Genomic DNA, 24,765 nt, shown 5'->3' with positions numbered 1-24,765 from the left:
TCTATCCAAATTGTATAATGCTGTGTTGGATCAATGTGCTATCAGACACACACACACACACACAGACACACATTGTTGCAGCCTGGTGCCAAACAATCCATGATGCTGCTTGCTCAACTTGTTCCCTACTTTCACGGGCTTCTAGTCAGATACTCATTTTGTGAAAGTGAGTGAGTGTGTTCAACACACTCACATACCCAGTCAAAGGCAGCACAATTCTCTGCATGCATGACTCAGAAACCATTCTATTACGCCTGGTTCGAGATCACCTGAATACTGCTGCTAATGCACTGAGGTCTGCAGCCTGGGGTTCTTCAACCAGTCTGAATATTTTCGTCATAAGAGTAGAATATTGAAAAAGGAGCCTGCTTACAGCCTTAACACCTCTCTACACGGTTGCTTGTTTGAATCCTTTCTCTAATTCCTTCCAGATTTCAGAATTGCTTCAAGTTAATTCAGCCCCTGGCCATGTTGCATGGTGCCACAAACCCCTGCAGGAGCAGAGCTAAGAAGACCCAAAGCAGTAAGAAGGAGAATTCTGCCTGAAACAGTGAGCATTACGGTATAAATGACAGAAATTCATTGTAAAACCACCCAGGATTTTCAGATGCTTATCTGTATGCAATGTGGAGTGTTTGCTCTGAGAGATGTATATTGGTGTTCTGCTGACTTAAATACACAGGTGTGGAAAAAACGCTGACTTCAATACACAGGTGTGGAAAGAAGTGCTGAATCGAACGTACACGTGGGAAGTGACTACTAAATCACTAAATCACATCACTTAACCTTAGCTGACCCTCCACAATTCAAAATAAACTTTATGTGTTAAAGTGCTAATACAGGCTTAATATACAGGGTGCTAGATGAGAAGGACAAAGAAAACGTTATGAGGAAACACGTAAGAACGCAGCTGACAGAGAGGAAACTTGGTTGGGAAAAAGCACTAAAACAGTGGTTTAGTCAGTCTTAAGTGCTTCACACTTAACACTGAAACATATTTAAACCCATTAAAGAATAGAATAGCTTCGATTATAAATAGAATAGGTGCTTACTATATTTTACCAAGTGGGATATCTATTCTCTTTATATTAGATCTCCTTGAATACAATCCGGATACCAGGGATGCATCGATACCATTTTTTTTTTCCAACCAAGTACAAGTATAGGTTTCATCAATATGATACCATGTCAGAATCCCTCTTTGTCAAGGATCAGTGGGAGCTGATCATCATGAACAACATACTGGGTAAGTGCTATTATTTTCCCTCACCTAGGATTGTCTCTAGACTTTTTTTTCAGCTAGTATTTGCTGCAAAGTTGTTTGCTGCAATGTGCAGCTAGCAGTGAACTCCTTATGTTGTTTAGGTTTAAGATGTTTTACAAGGTTACTTGTATTGTAGGAAGATGCTGCTTTTCCTCCTCTTGATATTTTCAAAGAGCACATTTTGCAGCTTGCTTTGATTGCCATCATTAATATTAAAATACATCCAGATCGCTGACATTTCATGTTGTCTGTTCATTAGAGTGAAAACCTACACTAGGCTTCCGTATATATCATCATACGGTATCAGATGTTGGAATTGGAGCATTTTTACAAGTATGAATATGAAATAATTAGCACAGTATCAGACAGATGGATCCAGTATGGATATCGATGCATCCCTAGGCAAATCCAAGTTGCATCTTTTCCAACCGCCAGAATTAAATGAAGCCATGAACAGACAGAGAAGAATGTCAACTTAAATTATTTGCTAAACTGCTAATTCATGTGGATGAAAATAAGGTCTACAACTCTCATCCTAATGAATCTGTTTCTAAGCTGAGTATTCACTCTTTAGCAGAAAATAAGAAAATTATTGACAGAATTCAAAACTATAGCTGCATCAAACTACTATTAGTATTCAACACGGATACAATTAAATCAGCAGGGGACTGGAATGAAATGCATCCAGGAAAATACTGTGCAGGTAATGAAAGAGGTTTCTAATCTCCATAGCAATTTAACAGTAATCAGAAAAAGTGAAATTGATGGAGCAGACTTAAAAAAAAAATAAGCTAAGTAGCCAGTCTACTGAGCTGAAAAGAAAAACAGATGATCTTCATAATCAACATTTAGGCTCGCTATCTATGGGTGCTCTAATTTATGCTTATTTGGCTTATTGATAACACTGATGGCTCTGACTGTGTTACTGATACTGTTTTGTATCATCACAAAGAGCATTTTAACACAGTGTAAAGCCCAGAAAGGAATAAGAAGATAGGTTGATATAATTTTGTTGCCAAAACTGCTCAACAAGGTCCCAATCATTCAGTCATAGTTAGTTAAATTAGATACATAGAGTATATACACAAAAAAATTTCATTTTCATGATATCAGTGTTGAGAATTGCTTAAACTGAATTGTACTATTCTCAAAAAGTAGGGCTTCCTTCCTAACATCCTAAATTCCAATTTAACCCTATTCTTAAATAAGCATGGAAACACCGGTAATACCCAGTTTTAATTAATATAGTGCAGTCATTATAAACAATTGGATTTAAAAGTTTACACACAGTATATGAAACTTATTGTTAATTCATCCATAATAATGGAGTAATCAACACTAATGGAGAATATCGGAAAATGTTTTGCATCTTTATTTGACTTCTAGTTACAGAAGGAAATCCCGACGGTGTGATCTACATGCTGTAAAGCTCTTTCGGGGAGAAAGCAGGTTATGTTTGCATGCTCACAAACGTTCACAAACATAAACATGCCTTAGGCGCTCATCAGGAGACAGCTTATCTATACACATCTCCGCAAGAAGCACTGCTTAACAGCCTCTGATGGAATTGAGGGTGATAAATTATCAGCAAGCTGGAGAGAAAAGAAGAGAGCAGAAGTTAAACTATTTCAGCACCTACTGTTAACGTCTAAGAAACGTGGATTAAATGCAAAATCGACGTGAATTACACAATATTCCAAACTCCTACAACAATAAACCCAACTGTCTGCATTAACTTTAACTTCTATATATCACATTTCTGCATTACTGTGAGGGGCATCATTATGAGCTCTGCATTCTCCCTCCAGGTGCTGGATAAATGCAGAGAAATGTATGAGATCAGGTCGAATTGCCCTGCAGCCCAGCTGCTGTTCTCTGAGTAAATAATGTGTACAGAGTTTTGCCAGTACTCTCACACACTGCAGAACGCTAAAGGTACACAAACAAGTGGATCAAATGAGCTAACTCAACTACAGCCAACAGCCTATCCACAGAGCAAAATAAAAATGAGAACGCTTGTTTAGAGGTTAACTTCTGCACAGAAGAGATGTTGTTCACAGAGGATCCAATCCACCAGTCTACCACCAAACCGGTACACAACCGTCTACAAAATCAGTAAAACTACAAAATCAGTAAAACAAGTAAAACTATACTGAGGAATTAGCTTCATGAAATCACAACAGTTACACATCTTGATATTTGATATCTCCAGATAAGCACTGGCTCAACTTTGACTGAATGACATAACACACTGTCCACAACCACTAACATCAACTCTGTGTGAACTCTGCCCTCTCTGTGACACTGACCATGTCTCCTCTCCAACACACACCAGTCTGTCTAATGTGTTATTGCCTGCAATCTGGTCTCAGTGGTTAAATAAATTTGAGAGCCAGGGGTTTGGATCATACCTATATTGGACAACTTTGAAAAACAGAATTTTTGTGCCTAATATATCACACTTATACACCAAGGTAGACCAGTGACTGTATATATGGGTGGACAACATGGCGCCAGTGACTCCCATTATGTTTTGAAGCCAAAATGTGGTTGGATTGAAAGTCAGAATCTTGACTGAGTTTGCACAGTAGGTCAATATTGGAGCTGGAGGATGCACATTAGATAAGGCTGGTCAGACAGTAGCTTCACCTCTCGATCCCCCATATTGGTCATTCTTCATGTTGGGAGCATGCACTATGAGAGATATTACCTGAACTTAAGATGGTGCATCACACACTAGCTCAAAGTGGTACATACAGTTTTATTAATTAATATGTAAAATGCTAAATTGTAGTTGTGTAATTTGTACAAATATATTTATTTTACCTTTGTCAGGAAAAGATTTTAAAGCTTTGAGTCGTCATGTCAGGCTTCGGACTCAATTTCGCAGAGAACACAATGGCCTACAAAACATGGCCAACATGAAGTACAACTCTCGTCACTCACACTCACACCCATTGTCACGTTCACAGTCACCCGATTACTGATCACACACACCTGAGTTCAATCACACACTGCTATTTAAGCACTTTCACAGCACTCACTCACTGCAAATTATCATCCTGTGTTTATTTGCCAGACATACTGAACCTTTGTTTACTGTGCCTGCTTTCCTGGTTTTGTGATCACCACACTCTGTGCCTGTTTTTGACTATATTTTTGCTTCATGTTTCGGATTTGTCTGTCTGCCTTCTAAGGAAAGTGCTCATCTACAACTGCATCTGTCTCTGCCGACTGGCATGAGTCACGACTGACTGAGATCAGATATCAGATTGCTAGCTAGCTAGCTAACATGCTAATGTGATGTTCTGGTGAGCAGCAGTCAACATTTAGACTCAACACAGCCTATGTTTTGAGCAAAAAATTGCTCCATGATTTTCCTCTAGCTTTCATCTTGCAGTCAATAGTAAATGATTGTGAAATTTAGCTGGTGTTAGCTGCTTTAGTTTATATCATCATTTTGTTCACTCATGCTGGTTTGCTAGTTATAATATCAGTACAACAAGCTTGCTTAGACATGAGCAACATACTGAAAAACTGCAAAATTAGTTAGAATAGATAGAACAGTTTACACCAGAACAAGACATGGCTTTGCTATGGAACGGTCAAGTGCTTCAGGTGTGTGATGGAAAATGCATGCGCTTGACTGTCATGTCCAAAATTGTCAATCACATCATTAACCATGCCTCTATAATTATCAAATAACTCATTTAAAAATAGATTTATTGTACACAAAAATATTGCGAGAGAGATCAGTGTGAGCTGACGATGCTTTCACATGTAATGCGAAAGTTTGGTTTATTCTCTGTGCACTTACATGGAAATGGGTGGGGTTAAATATTGAACTATTGTAACTATTGTACTGCAGAGAGCCACTAGTGGGCCTCATTCTGGCTTCACTTTTTCACCACTCTTACCACCTGTATATATTATGGTCTTTGAGATTGCCAACAGAGGCTATGCTAACAGAGGCTACGCTACCAAAGCCCCTGCTCAAGCAGACCTGATTTTTCTTAAAAAATTGATAATTTTTTTTTTTTTTCTTTTTGGTATTGTATTTTGGTTTGAAATGTTAAACAATGTAATATGATCTCTGAGGCACATAACTTTAGTCATAAAAGTGACTTTTTGTTAATGCAACCTGCTTAAGGTCAGGCTTTGACGAGACTAGCACAGACAAACAGCAGGTTAATATAAACACCATGGTTTATTAGCAAACATGGCGTGAGATAAACAGAACAAAAACAGCAGGTGAAGGCAGAGATGAAAACAGGCAAAAAGGTCAAAAATCGTATAAAAGCAGAGAGCAAATGACTAAAAAGTGGCAAAACAGGGAGCAAAAACCAACGGGTGAGACTGACGGTCATTAACATGTAAACAGCCTGGACTGTGAAAATACAAAGGCCTAGTAATGAGAGGTGAAGTAGCACTAACAAGATTTAGCAATGAACTGAGAGAACTGAGGTGTGTGTGTGTGTGTGTGTACGTGTACACTGAGAGTGAATGAATAACAGGTGAGATCAGTTGGAGGAGAGCAGGCACGTGGGCATCTTTATAGACAGATGATTCTTGGCGTTGGAATTCCCGAAGATTGAGGAACATTATTAAATATGCAGCCTATCTAGCAGGCTAACTTAGCTAGCTAACATTTTGCAGAAGAATTGGTTAGCTAACTTATCTAACTAAAAAGTTAACCTTCTTTGAGTATTGCTAGGCAATACATTTACCAATGAATGCTGGTTACTCCTAGGACTCAAAATAAACATTTAGATTGGTGCACATGAAAGATCACATTACAATATTAACATTTGGTATGATTTCATGAAAACATGGTAGACCATGGCATTTTTGTTTTGTTACATTAAGTCCATAGATAGATGGAGGCCAGGGTAGTGACAGAATGATGTCTTCAGCTTGTGCATGTCTTTCTGTAATTTGCAGTCATGTAAAAGCCTTGTGTTTATTTTGTCTTCTCCATGTTTTTATACATTTTTCTCATTATGCAACATTGTTCTGTGATATAACCCTGTAAGGTACAGCAAGATGCCTTCTTAATTAGTAGCTAACCAAAGCAGCAGATGTTAGCACACAAATGTTTAGAGCTTTAATTTTAATAAGATTAGTCTTACAGAAGGCTGGCAGGCATGCTGTCAAAGCAATGTAAAATTGTGAACTTTTTTTTTTTTTTTCTTCATGAGCTGCATCTTGGAACATACTGATTTTCTCTCTTTTTTTTTTTTTTTTTTTTAACTATAGAAACCTTGTGCATCAAATCCTTCATTCATAACCGATCAAATAAATAGACTACCCTGTGATTACTGTGGTTCGAAAACCAACAAGAAATTATTCATACAAATAAGGTTTCAGAGCAGTGCAGTGGGCAAAAAAAAAAGTTTGGCATAGCAAAATACATTGCATTATTCAAGAGAATAACTGTTTTTGGAGAAAATGTGTTCCTAATGTCTACTAGGCTGAGAGATGTGTGTATGTGACTCATAAATATGTGTGATTGCAAAGAAAGCATAGATATTTATGCGGCTACCATTGTGAAGAGATCTGGGCATTCATCATACCTTTTCCAGTTGGATGTCTAAAATCATAGACTTTTTATCTTCAGCACTGTCCTGAACTCTTCTCTCATCACTCACCACAAGCAAGCTAACAGCAATACCTGGCAGCACGCAAACAAGCAAAAGAGGCCCCAAGGCCTTCTCTTAAGTAGTCCAATGAAAAATGTAAGAGATGGCGGAATAAAAGACAAGCACAATAGCATCAGAAAAGCAAAACATCTGCCGATAGCAGAACAGAGTGGCTAACTGGATTTTTTTTATTTTTTTTATTTTAGTTTGATGACAAAACTGTTAAGAGTTTTTAACTCCCCATCCTATGCTTCTCTCTATCACATTCTTCCCCTTACTCTCTCACTCTGTTCTCACAGGATGGGCTCGGTTTCTAACAGAAATTTCCTGAAACCGAGTCTCCATTAAGCTCATTACTGACCAATCATGTACAGAGCAGCTCTACTCAGCAGGCTGACACACTGTGCTGGGGGTCACATATATTGGGACTGACAGGGTCTTCACCCAGGGACAGTGAGGTCATGTCAGTTTTTGAGTTTTAGTGTTTTCAGCAATGGAAGCCTACAATTTACTAAGGCTTGGTAAGAGAAGGACTGTGAGAAGCACCTGTGTTCAATAGGGCTGCACAAGACTTACAAAAATATTGCCAATATACAATGGTTGTTGTATATTGCAGTGCCGATGTGAGCTGCAATTAAGACTAGATTAAATAAAGTATACAATATTAATGTGCATCTAACTGAGTGTGTAGTAAAATATGGATCATAAAAATTTATGTAACTGCTGATAATAGATTAAATTAATGCCATTACAACAAAAAAATATCCTTGCTTCAGCTAAATTATCCAAAGTGGATCCATGCCAGCAAAATGTCCCATACAGCATAACAGAGCCACCTGGGACATGTCACCTCTCTGCATATAGCCTAGTGTCCTATGTGAGGAATAAAACATGACAGAGCATGCTGTGAACAACAGAGTAACAGTTACTGTTAACACCCTGAAGATAATTATTTTCCTATAACAGCATGTCCCAAAGTCTTTTATTCCTCTTATACCACAGCAATTTGTACATTGATAGCATTTTTTTTTAACTAATTAAAGAACAAGACAATGAAATTTTGATCCATTTTATAGTTATATTAAATATTGAACTCTGTGAAACAAGTCAGTTATTGTTAATGTTATTCTTTGTTAAATAACAGCACATTTAAAAAATCTGTTGATTATAAGTTTTAGATTTTATGGATCATCCACCATACATACAAGGCCCTGTGAATTAGCTGTTACTATAGAAACCGGTGATTTGTTCATGAGAGATTTCACCCAGGATGTATCAATATGGATCATATCCAGATCATTTGATCAAATATGGAATGTACATGAATTTGCCAATGGCGTTTAATACAAGGTACACTATATGGCCCTAATTGGACACCTTGTCGAACATAGTATTCTTGTTGAGCATAGTATCCATAGTAAGGCATGGCAATAATATGGAGTTATCCTCCCCTCCCCCAAACCCCTTTTATGCTGCAACAGCCTCCACTCTTCTGGGAAGGCTTTCCATTAGTTTTTGGAGTGTGGCTGTGGGGATTTGCCCATTCCGCCACAAGAGTATTAGTGAGGTTGCGTACTGATGTCTAAGCTGAGGCATGGAGTGTAGCTGGCATGCTGGAATAGGTTTGGGCCTGTTTTCACTGTTTTATTTCCAGTGAAGGGAAATCTTAACGCTCCAGCATAAAAAGACATTCTATACAATTATGTGCCTCCAACTTTGGGGCAAAAGTTTGGGAAAGGCCCACAAACGGGGTCACATTCAGGCATCTACATAATTTTGGCTATATACATAGTGTATTGTAATAATCCCATTTTAAAGACAGTAACAGAGATCTCAGATATTCCACATTTTTGAAATGTCCATTACATATAGATATAGATTTTTATTTATTTTATTTTTTTTTACTGATCTAACATCCATGAACAATCAAAACTGCCAATGTGAAAATTGTAATTTTGTATATTGTATGTATAGTGAAGAAAGTTTTTTTTTTCATAATAATGCAATCATCAAGAAGCAAAATGTGAACAATAGTCTAAACTCAAGCATTAATGTCTGTCAAAAAGATAATGCATTGCTCTCAGATGGTACATTTTTAATACTGTAATGCTCATATATCAAAGGAAAATAATACTTTTCAATGCCGAATGCCACTGTTGATGCCTCGCAACAATTCTTTGAGGTGTTGTTCAATAATTCAGCATCTAACAAGCACAGACCTGACATTATCTATCTAAATGCACAGGAACTCATCTTCAGGCTTTCATGTGGTTCTGCTGTGGCTTGCTTGGGAGACATGCAGATCAGAGGAAAAGACAGGAAATTAAATTTACAGTGATATTGGTGCAGGATCACTTTGTGTCTGTTCGTTTCGAACATTTTTCCATCTCTTCACCATGCCCTCTCTCCTGTTCACTCCAATCTTCCATTCATCAACCCCCGAACATCATCCCTTCATTCTGAGACTCTGAAGCAATCACTCTTCCTCTACGTCCATGCCCTGCCTCTCTCCCCCTCTCTCTCTTCCTCCCTCTTATCTCTCTCTTTGTTCTCGATGTCTTCTTTTTGCCAATAATTCTCCTTGGAAACAGCTGTGGAGAAGCTGCACAGATGAAGATGTCCACAGAGGCTACCGTACCTCAACAAATCAGAAGGATTAGAAACAATGCTCCCTGATCTGTGTGGGTTTGTTCATGAGAACACTTTTACAGCAAGGGTGGTGGTGGTGTCTTGGGGATAAGAAACATTTATCAGTCGGTTTTGATATGGATCTTAATAAGTGCGTGTATTATCTTAATGAAATTAAGCAGTGAAAAAGCTCAGCTGTGAGTGACTAAATGCATGAGATGTGTCAGACCATTTACAAAGGGAGAAGATAAGAGTTGGGTGAAAACACATACACGCGCGCGCGCACACACACAACACTGCAGCACTTCATTAATAAGTAACATAATATATGCTAATGAGGTTAGAACACTCAAGAGTTAACCACTTCTCTTTCATGCCATATTTTCTTCTAATTCATCTCTGCACAAGCCTGTTGACGAGCTTGTTAGCTTCCCTCTACAGCTTGCACTCGTTCTCTAGTCACTTTGCTGTCGCCCCTCTCATCGTTCTCTCATCCCTGATGTGTGTTGCTGGTGAAATACTGCAGATCTACACTGTAATGTGGAGCTCAGGCAGTCCGGTAGATGGTCAATCAGCTGAGCTTACACACTTCTCTGCATACAGCTGGAGAGGGTAGGGATTGATTAGGTACGCAAGAAGGATTTTACTTCATGTCCAAGCAGGTGATGCAGAAAGATGCAAATACAAACCTTATTTCCATAGATACATAACTGAGTCCATCACTTAACACACATGGCTATGTTAGATCAGGATTCATCAAGGCTCACAGAATACGGAATTGATCATCATTTTGCGTCATGGTCTTATATGTACGTATGGAGCCCCTGAGGTGACATGGTGGTTATTTTTTAATAAGGGATGGCCACAAATTAATATATTGAGGCCACAAGTAAGCTTCTTGTGAGTTAGATTTCTTGAGACCTTTTACATGGCGACTATCATATTTTAAAATGAGTGACACTGAGAAGTCAAATGAATTAGACCACTGTGGCCACAAATTTAATATTACGAATTTAATATTAATATTACACATAACTTCCATCATGGAAAGACACATAAAAACATACTGGAGGCTTTGGTATTGTGATATGGATATATCATTAGGCCATGTCACCTTAAGCAAATTCTCAAAAAAAAAAAGGAAAAGAAAAGAATAGACTTTCATAATAATTAATATTGAATATAAGTATGTCATAGCCACAACATAATTGATATGACACATTGATATGTCATAGACACAATATAATAATTCGTGGTCATGAGGTACTTATTTTGTGGCCTTGAAATATTATCTCAATATGGTCTCACTTTTATTAAAAAAAAAAAAAGCCATCATCTTACCTCAGTGGCTCAGCATAAAGGAGTAAAAAATTCAAGATTCCTAATACATGAGAGTGCCTTGAACTCCTAGTTACTTATATAGGTTATGAATATAAGTTCTACTTATGCTAGAACCTATAGTGAAGGGAATTCAGGCTCTTTTTATTGAGCCAGAGCAGTCAGTTAAAACCAGCAATTAGAATCGGCTCAGAATTTGGCTCCTGAATGGCTCACTGACTTTTTTTTTTTTTTTTTTTTTTTTAATAAAGCTGGCCAAAGCTGTTGGTGTTTGATAAAAAAAAACGAGCATATATGAATCAGAAATACAGTTACCAGGAGAACTCCGGACTCTGAGAGGGCAGGTTGAGGGCCGAATGCAGTAAAAATACAGAAAATGAGAAATGGTAGTTTTGATTGGAATAGAAAAACATTATATAATGTTATTTTAATTTAATAAGGTACCAGTGGGCCACGGTGGCTTAGTGTTTAGCACTATTGCCTCGCACCTCCAGGGTTGGGGGCTCGAATCCAGCCTCCACCCTTTGCATGTTCTCCCCATGCTTCAGGGGTTTCCTCCAGGTACTTCGGTTTCCTCCCCCAGTCCAAAGACATGCGTTGTAGGCTGATTGGCATTTCCAAATTGTCCATAATGGGTGTGTGAGTGTGTGTGCGATTGTGCACTGCAATGGGGTGGCACCTTGTCCAGACTGTCCCTTGCCTTGTGCACCGAGTCCCGTTATGAGAATGGATCAATGGATGGAAAGTAAAACACCTGGATGCTTGTCAGAAAATGTGTGTAAATCACAGAAAGGGTACAGTCATGGCCAGGGGAAGAATTTCAGCCAGTGATGGAGGAGATCTAATCGAAACCAGTGGAATGATGTTGACGAACATGAACACGTTTCTATTACAGACAAATAGAGTTATCAAGATAAATTGTTTAGACAGAATTTTCTCACAATGCCCAATACTTTTGCCCTGTATCGTATACATGGTGTTTACTGTTTTAATACTCTTGAGAGCATAGCGCAGAGGCTTTTTAGAAGAAGCAAATTAATTTCCCTGCCAGCATTCACAGACCTCACAACAGACTACCAAAAATGATTATCATTTGCTAAGTGTCACCCAAACCAAGGCTGCCAAATGCTGATGTTTCAAGGCAGCACTTGGTCGCTGACCAAGCCAGAACTATATCAACTATCATATACAAAATCAAAGTGTAGCACCAGGCCTGTAGTAGCGCCATTCCATCTCATATTCAAGAATCTCTCTAGAATCGGATTCTTCTCATCCATGAGCCTCATTGACTCAATGCTAAATAGCAGCTTACCATTCCCTGCTTAGACCTTGTAAAATACAACACTCAATAAAGTGCATTTATTGATATGCAATATGCAAAATGGGCTTTTTATTGCAAGATGCTCAGTGTGGGTTATCAAGCATCAGTAGGAGAGTGGTTTTATGTGGCATTTTAGGGGTGGATCATTCCGCTCAAGCACAGTGTGTAAATCCATGGTTTCATCAGGGAGAGGCTCTATGATCTCCCTGTCAGCATGAAACAAACACATTTTGGCTGTAGGGATAGAATTCAGGCTGAGACTGGAGTGTGTTAAGCCCATGTGGGGAAGCAATCTTAGTCATAAATGGGCTATGACTATGAGCACCAGAGCAGAATGCAGCAAGCATTTAACCATACAGGATGTTAAGCATCTCTGCATGTCTAGTAGGGGTGTAACACATATCTGTTTCTGGTTAGCGCGTCAAATATTCATATCTGTATCTGTATTCGGATTCAAAGTGGGTGTGGCGGAAAAAGTTTTTTTTGTTCGTTTGTTTAATCCTGCTCTTGTTATTATTTTTCTGTGATATTTTCTATGCAGTTACTAAGAATGATTGAATAAATGCATTGTACATCGGCCCATGTACGAATAGTGAGACTCCTATTCATATCTGTATTTGTATCCGTTCAAAACACTGTTCTTTCTGAACAATGTATTTGTATTACGATTCAGATTCTTCTTGAGTCCACTGGGGAACTGTCTTTGTGAGCTTCGGACAGCTAAAATCGAGAAAACATGCTTATTAATTATGTATTTTTATATTACATTTTGATGTGATGTGAATTTGGGACTTTTACCTTAGTACTATAAGGTTCTATCTGGGTTAATATTGAATGGAAAATAGACCCTTATGAGTACTAAAGTCACGATACACTAGAACTACAGCTATTACACAGCCTCTAAACTTGAACATTCTGTGAGCATCTGAATTCCATTTCTCATTTTTTTTTATCCCCATGCCTAAAGAAGTCTTGAAGCATTTTTGTAACGCTTGAGACTCCAAGTAGAAGCAGGAGCTTAGCTGTTACTCACATAATCGGGTTACGTCAGCAGTGCTTTATTTACAACAGAATGCACCCACATCTGCCATCTTCTCAAAACTTCACCATGAATTTACATACTTATTCATGCACACATCAGTCTATTCTGATTATCTCACTCTTTATTTCAGTTTTTGTATATCAATCAAAAGAATTACACAGATTTGTAGGAGAATAAAGGACCATAGAAGCAATAAGCTTTTAAACAAGCAATTACCTCTGATCCTTTTTGCTACAGCTAGGCCTATCTTCTCTTTATTTGGCACAGCCTAACAAAGCTAAAAAGGTTTTCCTCACTGAGAGACAGTTAGAGATCAATCACAGCAATAGTTAGCCTATTTATCATGATAGTTAGCCTAAATATCCTACTAGTTAAACCACACATCCAGCTATTTATCAGACATCAGTTGTTAGCATACTAGCTTATTATTTCTATTTACCAAACATTCCACTAGCATACTCAAACCTCTAGTTTACTCATTCTACTATTTATCCTTTGGATCCTGTTATTTCTCCTGCACATGCCACTAGTTAGTGTACTACCCTGTCTAGTGAACCCACTTGTTAGTCTACTTGCTAATCCCTTTTTAGCTTACTGATATCACTAGTTTGCCTTCTTGTATTTATATTTAATCAGGTAACCACCATCACAAGGGTTAACTTGGTTCACTTAGCCCCATTTTTAGCATGCAAATCTCTCAAATCAGCCTACTCATCCTGCAACCCACTCATTTCTCTAGTTGATCATTATCATCCTACCGAGTGATCCCACAATTTAACCTATTAATTTGTCTAGTCAATCTACTCAACCCATTTAGAAACATGTAGCACAAAGTGTGTCACTGTTTTTGCACCTTCACTAGGTTCCATTTAATCAGAAATAATGAATATTTTGGTATATGTGAATTTATTGACATTTGAAACAATCTACACACACTTAAAGGCACATGGTTTTCTGTCGTCGATGAATGGAAGACAGTGGCCCCATGGCATTCGTTACTTGCCCTGCTATGTTGCTAAAGCAAACAGCTTTCTTAATGCAATAATGTAACAATAATAGTAAACTGCTTTGTTAGCAAATTTATCTATTCTAGGCATATGCTGTGCTTCAACTGGAAAGAGACTTGTATTATTAGCTACTGATGATAATGGCAAGAATGTTTTGCTCAGACACATTGGCTGCTCTTTTCTGCACACTTTGAAGTTACAAATCTTTCAGGATCTGCTTTATAAAAAAGTCGCAGTCTCACTGGCAGATATTTTTTATGCATAAAAATGTCTAATGTTAAGCACATCGCATGCAGCTTGTTCTGATTTGTAAAGAGATGGACTTAGAAGTCAGCATAATATTTGAACCCCTGTTCAAAATCCTGAAAGCTGTTAAGGAGAACAGTGTCAAGAGCACAGATTTTGTCAGTTTTAAGGGGTACTCTGTGTGCTATTTCAGGCAACAATTTAGGCTCTCAACACCAGTGGAGGTTTTTGAAAAGAAAAAAAAAGTCTGTGAGTCCAGATTTTTGTTGGTATTATGACAAGAGTGGAAAGGCTTTTGAGAAAAACTCAAAAGCTTGACCAAATACATTTACAGAGTTTAGTAAATGTATTCAGAAAATGAATTTAGATTCTGTGGAAACACTTCACTTTTTTTTTTTTTTTTAAACCAAGTAGCCTCTTTCCTTATTTGCGTCCCTGGAGGACTAGTGGTTAGTCCTCAGCACTCTCACCTCCGCAGCCTGGGTTCAATTCCTGGCCAGGAAACCAGCTCCAGTACACAACAGTGCACTCCCAGTGCCAGTCCGAAGCCCGGGTAAAATTGGGGAGGGTTGCATCTGGAAGGGCATCTGGCGTAAAAACTGGGCCAAATCAAATATGCAGACCAGTGATCTCCTGTGGCGACCCCTAACAGGAGCAGCTGAAAGAAGAACAAGAAGCCTCTTTCCTTGTCTGGACTGTCTGGATATGGCCCTAATATTCAAATGAACATGGTTGATCTCTCTCCAAGACTATGTCACTGAAGCAAAACTACACTACTCCAGCTCCAAGAAAGGAGTATCTGGATTGCCATATGGAGGATATATATATTGCATATATTGGAGTATATTAAATAATTAATAAATTGTTTAATTAGTATATAAATTATCAAATATATTGTGTAATGTGGCAATAAATAAATAATAATACAATTAAAATGTGACCGTAAATAATTCAGTGTTGTTCAAAATATTAAGCTGTCATTTTCGTCCATCAAATCTGGGAGGGAGAGATCTGTGTTTCGATTGATGCACTGACTTGATTAGATTGTTTATGCCTAATTTAGCATTTCTGCAATGACGTTTTCTAATAGTTATTACCAAAATGTCTAATATTGCTGTCAAAGTGGATACTGCTGAAGACATAATGGCATTGAGGGAAGAAATTAAATGCTTCTCAGACTAAATCAGTGTGTGTTTTAACAGCTGGTTTTTTTCTGCCTCAGGTCACATATCTGCCACTGAAAGAAAAATATCACAGAAGAAGATATAATTTCTTATGTTTTGATCTTGTATAAATGAACGGAATAAAGATAATTATAAAGATATTTACAATCCTCTGATAATCATGTTATTATCTATGTTAACTATATAATGTGAAATGAGGTGTTGGAACAACACAGTGTCATTAGAGAGGTGACTTTACTGTAGAGGTCAATTAGTTTTTATTTTAGCACTTTGTAATTATAATTCTAATACATCTATATACTAATATAATTATAACACAGCAACAGCAAAAAACATTAGCAAGGACTGCAGGCTGTGCTTAACGATTTCTACTTGTTGTCATGGTTACACTGAACATACCTGTATGAGGAGCGTTAATAATTATGTTTAGATGTGGCTTATTAATCCGACTGACAGCTTGGACTAAAAAAATATTTCAGTATACACCTCATCCACAAAAGAATAAACTGATTGAGCCAATCTGAATAAAACAATTACCAGATTAAATGAGGTGGGTAACGTTTTTAATAATTTTATTGATTTCATTTAATAATTGTCATGTAAGCCTGTTCTTATCTTATTCTTACTTTCACAACTGGAATCTTTAAATACTCCCTTGAGTCATGAAATGCATTGATCTACACAGCTGGTGCAAAATGGTCCTGTGGGAAAACAAAGCTCATTACACATCGTAAATGATTTGAAAATAACTGTGAGTTTGGATGGGCAGTGAAATGGAGATTAGACTAACGCCTTGAGGCAGAGGCAGGACACAAATTCACTGCAAGTTGTCTCAGCACTTGATAATCACCAGATATTTGGCAAACTGTGCACCTGTTGTTAAAAGATCAGAAAATGTAGCTACACAATAAGAGAAAAACATTTTAATAAAATGTTTTGTGTGCAGTATTTCTCAGACAATGGCTTTTAATATTGATAACATTTAAAGAAGAGTATAACGAATATCACCCAGAGCATCTTTGCTGAATGTCGACTCAGTATCCAACAAGTATTTTCCGCTCCCAAGTGGAGCAACAGAGCAGCGTTTGCCCTATTGTCCTGAGATTGCGGGTTTGAATCCTGATAATGCCACAGCCATCCATGGACGGGAGCCAAGAAAGCAAACTGGCCATGCTTTCTGGGTGGGAGGGATGGCATACTTTCTCTCCCCGTCAGTCAGATTGACACTAGCCAGTGGTGGGTGTTTGTGAGATTATGCATGCAATAGGGCAGATGCAGTTCATAAAGATGTGAAAGGTGGCTTCACATGGCTCGGAGGGAGCACCTATTGCCCCACCCTTCCTTATTGGTAGTTGTCATGTGATAGAGGAGAGTTAGCTACTGAGTGTATTTTCTGTGGTATCCTTTAATTCTGGATTACCTGGAGTATTCTCATTTGCTTGTTTCCTTGCCAACTACCATTATCAAATTTATGACTGTGATCATGGCCTCACATGGGTAGCCTATAAAAAGTACCCACAATGTCATGCTCATCCTCTTTCCTATTCTCATCTTGTCAAGAATTGGATTCAAAGCTCTAAGAATAGTGCTCCATTTCTTTGTTCTTGCTAATTTTGTTACTGTTAAACCAGATGAGAGTGCACACACTTTGGATGATGGTAATTTTAGTGTTTGACTCATTACTATTCTTGCCTCAGTTGACTGTGTCCTTAGAGCAGACACATGATCCATTGTTTGCTTTGGCGTGAAGTTGTATGGACACTGCAGACAAAAAGTAACTAATTTCATAATTTTATAAATTCATAACTTGTTGTGAATTGTTGAGCTTTCCCAGCCTCTTATATTTCAGTGCAGGATGGCGAGCTGTTTTTTTCTGCCAGGCCCCAAGTTGGATGATGGACAATGATCAATGCCCAAAATGTTGAGGTTTGAGCATCTTCGACAAGCCTTGACTTAACTGAAGCATAATGCCAATAGTTAAGTATGAAACTGTCAAGCTATGTAAATACTGCTGACTATTCATTATCGTCCTCTGACATGGCCCGAAATGAACAGCAGACATGGCTGCTGGGCTGTTAGGAAGAAAAAGGTAAGCTTCTTCACCACATTGTCGTGGCAGGAACTGAAATGGGAACAAACTCAGCTGCTCAGTGCAGTGAAGTCCATCTTTGTACAGCTGTCTCACATACAGAAATTATAAAGTACTCTCTCTGGCTGCTTCTCATTCTCTAAACTTGAATAATGAGCCCACCCTGGTGGAGAGTGCTGAGAGCCCTCCAACAGTGTATTCTGGTGATCAAAAAGAGATAAGCAGGCGTGTAACTCTGCAGGCTGACATTAAGGCTGTCTTAGTAAAATTGGATCGTCTACTCGACAGAGCTGATCAAATGCCTAACCTCTCTGAGATATAGTCGGGAAAGATATGCCACAATGCCCAACTTCATTAAAGAGCCCTTATGCACACTCGAAAGTGCATAATAGTTGTGACCTGAAAAAGGGGCTTCAATTGCAGATGCAGAAGCACTAAGGTTGAGAATAATGCCTCTGGTACAGACACTGATGGTTTCACTAGTGGTACAGGTTGATGAAGCTCTGCAAGTAAATCTGAGTGCCATTCAGCCAAATATAAAGAACATGTTGGATCACAAAGCCTAGGACGCTGTGGGAAATGTGCGCTGTACCCCTAAAATGGGGCACTGTTGTTCTTGGTCCTTAATAATATAATGAGCATAATAGCAGGAGCAATGGATATCTAAGCAATGGAAAACATAGCAGTGGAGTGCAGCAGATCACTGGGATTTTTAAAGCAGTAAGGGAAGTTGGTGAGCTAAAACACAATTGCTGGAAGCCAGATAAAAACACTTTACAACCTGCTGCTAGTAGTGAAACTGGTCATTGGTGCACAGGCCCTCGAAGCATTAGATTGTCACCTGCCTCTGTCCAACAAACAGATATTTTGAGGCAGCAAGCTACCACTAGACATCCTTGTTTGCCATTACTAGAGTTGAAACTGCACAGGAACCAAGAGGCCCAAACCTGTTCCAGCATGACAATGCCCCAGTGCACAAAGTGAAGTCCATAAAGACATGGTTTGCCATGGTTGGTCTGGAAGAACTCAAGTGGCCTGCAAAGAGACCTGCCCTCTAAAGCTACATTCCAAAATCTAGTTGAACATCTAGTGGAGGCTGTTATAGCAGCAAAGGGGGAATGTACTCCACATCACTGGCCATGGTTTTGGACTACTTATATACTTCTGACCATATAATGTATATGCAGTTGCTTACAGTTCACTGCCAACCACCACCAAAGCAGGCATCCACCTCACAAAGGTGCAACACCAACTGACTATACTGAATGGAGTCCAGTCCCTACTTCAAAAAGGAGTGAAAATCCCCTGCATTCTGGATCTAAGAAGCCTTTACATTTATGTCTTCTTTATACCATTGCCATCCATCCATGGGGCGTGGTGGCTTAGTGGGTAGCACTTTTGCCTCGTACCTCAAAGGTTTGATTCCTGCTTCTGCACCGTGTGCGCTTGGAATTTGCATGTTCTCCTTCAGGGATTTCCTCCAGGTACTCCGGTTTCCTCCCCAGTCCAAAGACATGCATTACAGGCTGATTGGCCTCTCAAAATTGTCCGTAGTGAGTGAATGAGTGTCTGAGTATGTGTGATTGTCCCCTGTGATTGGGTTGGCACCCCGTCCAGGGTGTCCCCTGCCTTGTGCCCCAAGTCCCGTTGGATAAAATAAGAGGTACAGAAAATTGATGGATGGCATTCCATCACCTCCACATATCAAATGTAATCTGAGCTATGAACAATCATGATTTGTTTTGATCATAGGTCTAAGAAAAGAAAGATGAAAAAGAAGACATTTCAATTCCTGTGCTGTGCAATACAAGTGATTTCTCCACTTTATCAGCAGAATGGCCCATCCTTCCCTTTGGGTTACCTTTGCATCTATTGTGTTCAGAGAGTGTGTCCATTAGAGCTTCTTCAGTGCCAAGGTCTGTTTGTACATCCTTTATCTGGATCACTGGCTGGGCAAACAGTCCCACGTTGAGCCAAAAAGTCCTGAGTTTGCATGCAAAAGCACTAAGACTTAAGTCAATCATGAAAACATCACTTGATCACACCCCTACACAGACTGTTCAACAGCATGGCTACTGGGACGTGTTATGAACCCTTGTGATGACTTTGATATACTCCACTAGTTCCAAAGGAAAAACCCTAGTGGTCCCCAATGAAAGGAAGGTTATGTACATAACAGTGGTTCTATGATTGATTTGAGAACTTCCACACCACCAGGGTGAACTGGGTTAACGAGAATGGCCAGAGAAAAAGCATGATGTAGTGGTGATATTTTATAAGCTATGCATGTGGGGTTACAGTCAATTGATACTTTTAAATCTAGGGACACTTAATAAAAGAACTATAACTAAAATAAATCAAACTAGAAATTCCTAGAGTTGTTTTTTTTTTTAGATCAAACATTGTACAACTAGTATCTCTTGAAGGTTCAGTTATTGATATTCCAAGAATTATTTCAGTTCATATTCACTCAGGATGTTTTTACGATGTGTAACTTCCTTTACTTGCAGTTCTCCAGGAAGTTCATGTAAGTATGTAGTCCCTAATGAATATATGCACACACACTCTACAAATTGTTAGATTTGCTGAATACTATTTTAAGCAGTTTTCTGTTCTGTACTTTTAGATTTCAGTTTCATTGCAGCCATCTGCCACAGCTGTTAATGTGATAAGGAGTGACAGCCTGCTCAGCATCCACAGCTAATTGTTCGAGGTAAGTTACACTTAATGCTTCCTGTGATTATGTGATTTGAATTAGAGGGTGTTAAAAAAGTTGCACGTAGATCTGTAGTCACAAACTTTTTGTCTCTTTTTGTTTTCAATCTGGCGGTGTGTATGTTTTAGAAAAACCTAATTAGAGCAACCACTAAGATGTTCTACTTTGAGGGATAAGTGGTGATGGGCCCATGTAGCAATACTCTCAACGGAGAGGCTGCTGTATTGGATACGTATTACTATTTCAATCTTTAGTATCCACAGGAGATTTTCTCCAGGTTGGAGTGTGTTTCTTTATCAAAATATTGTCATTTAGACCTTCTATTTATTTGCAAATTATGCAGTTAAATAACTAGCTCATTATTGCTCTGTGACCCTCAGTCTTTCATGCTATCTGTTGAAGAAAATCTTTATAGCACTATCAAAATTAATTACATTTACATTTGGCAGACGCCCTTATTCAGAGCGACTTACATTTATCTCATTTATACAACTGAGCAGTTGAGGGTTAAGGGCCTTGCTCAAGGGCCCAGCAGTGGCAGCTTGGTGGTGCTGGGGATTGAACTCATGACCTTCCGATCAGTAATCTAACATCTTAACCACTGGGCTACCACTGCCCTAAAATGAGAATAGTCAGAAATGCATAAGCATTAATAATTCATATGCATTATCAAAGTTAATGCATCATGTATCTGAAGGAGCAGTTTGTAATTTTTCTACAGCCAAACAGGTGAATTGCAATTGCAATGAAAAACATTTACACAAATACCTCTTCCCTCTAACCAAGCCTGAAATCTACCATTCCGCATGCCAATATGCTTCATATGCTTCATAAAAAGCACTGATCTGAGCCACCCTGCATGTCTGCAGATTTACTGAATGGCAAACTTGTTAATCAAAAGGCTTCAATGTTATGTATAATTATCGAACGTCTAGTGACATCTTTAAACACTGAGATAAAGTGTGTGTGTGTGTGGGTGTGTGTGTGTGGGGTAGAGACAGAAATATAGAGAGTAGAGGACAGAGAATAGACTATAGGACAAAAAGGAGACATGGATAAAAAGAACAAGGAGGTAAAGGAGAAAGGGACAGAGTATGGCGTCCAGAGAAAAAGAGATGAAGGAGGAGAAAGGGGGAGAAAGAAAGAAAAGGAAAGCTTTCGTTAAAGAGCCTTAGGAATTGGGGTAAAAAAGCAAAGAGAACAGAGAGAGAGAAAGAGAGTGAATGAGTGAGTTTAAGTGTGTGTTATATTATGTGTGTGTCCTGCACTACAATATGAGTGACTCATCGCGCGTGTGTTCATGAGTGCACCTGCGTGTATCTCTGTACACAAGCGATTTTCAGTGTAAATGTGCATCATTGTTTATGTATGTGAAACACAAATTAATTATTATACTTACCAATGCACAGTTCATAATTATGCGTATAATCAGTGTCTCTGAGGTCAAGGAAAAGGATGTGTTCTTTTGTAAACATGGTTGACTAAGGTTTAGAGGTTTAGATGTGTTGGTGTACTAGAACATGTCACATTCATGTTACATTACATTCGTGATATTCTGAAACTATTGGAGAGGGGTCAAATTTGACCCCAATATCATTTAAACCAGAGTTTGGAAATGTGCGGAAGAAACAGGGTAGTAATGTGTGCATGCTATGAAAAGTAATCAGCTTTGACTGATCATTAGTTTGGTGAATATTTGTCAAGCATTATCTCTTGTATCACTTGTGGTATACACTGTTTAAATAAAGTACGCCAGTTTCATTTAGATTCGTTACTGATTTGCTTTCGATTAACGCCTGGATCTTTTGATCAGTGGAGAAAAGGAAAGTGATAGCGAGGCAGAGAAGATTACTGTACGACTTTATCATTCAAATTTACAACTAGCCCACGCATTTTCAATGATATTCTGTTTCATACTTTACATATAATAGAATTTGAGGAAAATTACTTTCTAACTGGTCACAGTCAAAGGCCTTACACCGTCATATTTTGAAGTACTATGGGAAATGAAGAAGAAGGAGGAGAAGGAGAAGAAATCAATCTAGCTATCAAGAATTTAGGAAAACACTGCAATGCATGAGGATTTCATTTCATTTTGGAGTTACTTGGAAATGATACAGTTGCTCTCATAATTCTCATACTGCTGAATGTAAGCACTTTGTCTTCCACATGGCACTATATATTTTTTTTTTACATATTCTGCCTCATACTTTACATAAATCAAAAACAAACAGATTCGTTTGGATTTTAAGAGAAATTGGTACAGTAAAGGTGTTCCAAAATGGAACTGGTGCTTTCCATAGCCTTCCTGGTTTCCCATAGCCTTCCTTGCTTTCATAGCCTTCCTGGTTTCCCATAGCCTTCCTTGCTTTCATAGCCTTCCTGGCTTTCCATAGCCTTCCTGGTTTTCCATAGCCTTCCTTGCTTTTCATAGCCTTCCTGGTTTTCCATAGCCTTCCTGGTTTCCCATAGCCTTCCTTGCTTTCATAGCCTTCCTGGCTTTCCATAGCCTTCCTGGTTTTCCATAGCCTTCCTTGCTTTTCATAGCCTTCCTGGTTTTCCATAGCCTTCCTGGTTTCCCATAGCCTTCCTTGCTTTCATAGCCTTCCTGGCTTTCCATAGCCTTCCTGGTTTTCCATAGCCTTCCTTGCTTTTCATAGCCTTCCTGGCTTTCCATAGCCTTCCTGGTTTCCCATAGCCTTCCTTGCTTTTCATATCCTTCCTGGCTTTCCATAGCCTTCCTGGTTTTCCATAGCCTTCCTGGTTTTCCATAGCCTTCCTGGTTTTCCATAGCCTTCCTTGCTTTCCATAGCCTTCCATAGTGGTAGATAAGAGGCAAATACCTGATGTATGTAAATGCAGTATTCATATATTTATGCATTTAAACCCAGTAAGATTTCAGTGTGCATTGTGTAAAAGAAAATCAGTCATAGTAAAAGTAAATCTGCTGATAACCAAAATCTTGCATGGTTGCATGGCTGTAGAGCTATATTTTGAAACATAAGCATAGGAAATGTGTAGTTAGTTAACGCATAAATATGTTAATCACTTTCCAAAAAGGGGCACTGGAAATAACTAAGGGCTGCTTTTCTGTGTAGATAATTAGAAGAGCATCCAGTCCGATTTTGCACTGACCACTGTGTGTGTGTGTGTGTGTGTTTTGTTTTTTTTGTTTTTTTTTTCTCAGTAAAAGTGAATGAGAACAACTGGCGCTTACAGTTGTGTCTGCATCCGTGCTTTGGGAGTGTTTCCGAGTGATCAGGGCTCTACTACACATGCGCAGCACAATTTTCAGCGGATAGCCGGAATGTGTGAAGTGCAGATGGCTCGCGCGCGGTCTCGTATGGGCCATGACAAAACTTCCGAGGGATTGCGCATAATACTTAATGCATAGGAAAGATACCTGAGCTCCGGTTTCCCATTCTACCACCCAGCAGTCTACTGAACACCGACAGGGCGAGGACAACTCTGACCTACTGGTTAACGAAAGTCATTTCTGGAGCGCATCCTGCTGAAGGAGACTTACCTTACCGTGGAGTTCACAGGTTAGCCTTGAATCCCCTGGCACCGGGAACGGTTCAGTCAGTATTCCTGTATGCAGCAGGCTCGTCTTTTCAGCAGTACAGAAATCCGCTGAGAGGAACAAAGCTCGCTGCAGGTCTGTTGTGTGCCGCTGCTTGTGAGGTTCCGCGCGCGCTCAGGATTCCCCTCCGTCCCGGAGCTGCTCCAATCCTATTGGTCCAGAGCGGCCCGGTACCCAGAGGAGGGGCGTGGCTAAGAGGAGAGGCTTTTTCAGCCAAGTGCGCACACTAGATGATGCTACACTCTACAGGCTCAGAGAAATAAAATAAACTTGCCAGAAGGATAGTAAAAAGATAAATCAGTATGGCTTCTTAGATAAAAGGGCTGTGTCATAATCTCTCTCTCTCTCTCTCTCTCTCTCTCTAGGTAGGCCTTGCCACCCCAACTATCACCCCAACTCAGTCACACCTCAGATCACACCTCTGAGAGTCCTATTATTATAATTACAGATCATGCAGACATAATAGGCCTAATTCCTATCTACCTCATGATGATTTAAATAATCATGGCTGTGTTGTAGGTATTTTGAACAAATCCCTCACTCTCAGAAAAGAAAGATAATAAACTGTACCTTTCCTTGTTGCCGGGGTGGTACTCTTATCTTTTCTCCTTCATCAGTACAAGCCCCTGACTGGAGCTACCATTTTAATTTGATGTGGCGGTTGTGTAATAATAACAGGTCTACGACATCAAGGTAACTGTATGCGTC

General features: G+C 39.0%; 1 protein-coding gene across 3 annotated transcripts in view; it reads right to left on the bottom strand.

Annotated features, from left to right (window-relative positions):
* The window catches only part of dlgap3 (discs, large (Drosophila) homolog-associated protein 3), a 160,121-nt gene extending 135,944 nt beyond the window's left edge, over nt 1-24,177 (bottom strand). Inside the window, exon 1 of one of the 3 annotated variants that reach the window (XM_026930020.3) lies at nt 24,001-24,177. The gene's annotated coding sequence lies outside the window, so the exon portion shown is untranslated. Of the gene's footprint in view, nt 1-4,090; nt 23,038-24,000 lie in introns of those variants that run through there. The other 2 variants (XM_053228335.1, XM_026930021.3) reach the window with 2 other exon arrangements.
* Between the last annotated feature and the right edge of the window lie 588 nt (nt 24,178-24,765).

The sequence above is a fragment of the Pangasianodon hypophthalmus genome, chromosome 23 (genome assembly GCF_027358585.1).
Source record: "Pangasianodon hypophthalmus isolate fPanHyp1 chromosome 23, fPanHyp1.pri, whole genome shotgun sequence".
Classification (NCBI taxonomy): domain Eukaryota; kingdom Metazoa; phylum Chordata; class Actinopteri; order Siluriformes; family Pangasiidae; genus Pangasianodon; species Pangasianodon hypophthalmus.
The sequence above is the reverse complement of the archived record's forward strand: the minus strand, read 5'-3'. Positions and strand labels throughout refer to the sequence as shown.